Source organism: Neovison vison, chromosome 11 (assembly GCF_020171115.1).
Source record: "Neovison vison isolate M4711 chromosome 11, ASM_NN_V1, whole genome shotgun sequence".
In the NCBI taxonomy this organism is placed as follows: Eukaryota; Metazoa; Chordata; class Mammalia; order Carnivora; family Mustelidae; genus Neogale; species Neogale vison.
The window spans coordinates 170,062,756-170,065,288 of record NC_058101.1 but is presented as its reverse complement, the minus strand read 5'-3'; positions in this window follow the sequence as shown (position 1 = coordinate 170,065,288).

Here is a 2,533-nt window from a genome sequence, read left to right as displayed (position 1 = left end):
TTTCATGGGTGATCGGAGTTCTTTGGTAGGTAATCAGCTCACTTTGGGGTACTGGCTGAAAAGACACCTCTTCCTACTACCCGCCATCTTCTGGATCATTTTTTAAAATATACATAATTTTTTAACCTATTTACCATCACAGTGAGCTGTCCAGTACAGCAAATTCCATAATAACCTTCTAACCTGAACTTTTTGATACATACACCTGTGTTTTTCTTTTGCATTGCTCTTTTATGAATTTCTCTTTTTTAATTTTAGTTTAGTTTAGTCTAGTTTATTCCTTTGTATTTTTATTTTCTAATACTCATATAGAGTTAAACTTCAAAATAATCCCCTTTCCCCAATCAATACTACCCCTATAGGTAAACCAATTTTTAATTCCCCTTTATCTTAGGAAAGTTGAGTCCTTTAACAAAGATATCAAGATACATTCAGGTAAATCAAAACAACCTTTCTCGCACACACTGAGAATTTAAAACCCCTCTCCGATCTTTTTCTTCCACCAGTGTTTCTGTGTTTTTGTGTTTGTCCTGATAGTATATAAATTTTACACTTGGGGTTCTTTTTTTTTTAAGATTTTATTTATTTATTTGACAGAGAGAGATCACAAGTAGGCAGAGAGGCAGGCAGAGAGAGAAGGAGGAGGAAGCAGGCTCCCCGCTGAGCAGAGAGCCAGATGCTGGACTCCATACCAGGACCCCGAGATCATGACCCGAGGTGAAGGCAGCGGCTTAACCCACCGAGCCACCCAGACTTGGGGTTCTTTTTGATGAGGTTCTTCCTTTATTTGTATATATATATATATACATACATGTATGTATGTACATGTACATATATGTATGTATATATATATATATATAAATTTCTCTTTTTTTTCCAATTTATTTATTTTCAGAAAAACAGTATTCATTATTTTTTCACCACACCCAGTGCTCCATGCAAGCCGTGCCCTCTATAATACCCACCACCTGGTACCCCAACCTCCCAACCCCCCCGCCACTTCCAACCCCTCAGATTGTTTTTCAGAGTCCATAGTCTCTCATGGTTCACCTCCCCTTCCAATTTACCCAAATTCCCTACTCCTCTCTAATGCCCCTTGTCCTCCATGCTATTTGTTATGCTCCACAAATAAGTGAAACCATATGATAATTGACTCTCTCTGCTTGACTTATTTCACTCAGCATAATCTCTTCCAGTCCCGTCCATGTTGCTACAAAAGTTGGGTATTCATTCTTTGTGATGGAGGCATAATACTCCATAGTGTATATGGACCACATCTTCCTTATCCATTCATCCGTTGAAGGGCATCTTGGTTCTTTCCATAGTTTGGCGACTGTGGCCATTGCTGAAGTAGCATATATTTTGTAAGAAATTTAAAGTTCTTGATTCACTTGAATATAACATATATTAAATATTCAGGGTTTTGATTCTCAACCATAAGTCAAAATGCTACCTTTTTATCTTCTACTTACATCTTCTGTGCTTCCTGATTTTTCATGACTTCTTTACTTTTGGGCACATTCCTGTAAATCACACACAACTGTGTGGATGATTCTCAGTATCCTACACAGCTCTAGGGAATATTTAATCTGTAAATGCAATACTAAAGCATTGTAATGAAAGGAAGGTTTGGGTAGAATTGCCTCTACTAAGTAGGACTCACATGAGAAATAATATATTTTTTCCTGTTTTTATTCCTGTCTTCAGAAAGTGTATCTTTTTTTATTGCAGAATTATTATTTATTTATTTATTTATTTTTTAACAATTTATTTATTTTCAGAAAAACATTATTCATTATTTTTTCACCAAGCCGTGCCCTCTATAATACCCACCACCTGGTACCCCAACCTCGCACCCCCCCGCCACTTCAAACCCCTCAGATTATTTTTCAGAGTCCATAGTCTCTCATGGTTCACCTCCCCTTCCAATTTACCCAAATTCCCTTCTCCTCTCTAACGCCCTTGTCCTCCATGCTATTTGTTATGCTCCACTAATAAGTGAAACCATATGATAATTGACTCTCTCTGCTTGACTTATTTCACTCAGCATAATCTCTTCCAGTCCCGTCCATGTTGCTACAAAGTTGGGTATTCATCCTTTCTGATGGAGGCATAATACTCTATAGTGAATATGGACCACATCTTCCTTATCCATTCATCCGTTGAAGGGCATCTTGGTTCTTTCCATAGTTTGGCGACTGTGGCCATTGCTGCTATAAACATTGGGGTACAGATGGCCCTTCTTTTCACGACATCTGTGTCTTTGGGGTAAATACCCAGGAGTGCAATTGCAGGGCATAGGGAAGCTCTATTTTTAATTTCTTGAGGAATCTCCATAATGTTCTCCAAAGAGGCTGCACCAATTTGCATTCCCACCAACAGTGTAAGAGGGTTCCCCTTTCTCCACATCCTCTCCAATACATGTTGTTTCCTGTTTTGTTAATTTTGGCCATTCTAACTGGTGTAAGGTGATATCTCAATGTGGTTTTAATTTGAATCTCCCTGAGGGTTAATGATGATGAGCATTTTTTCA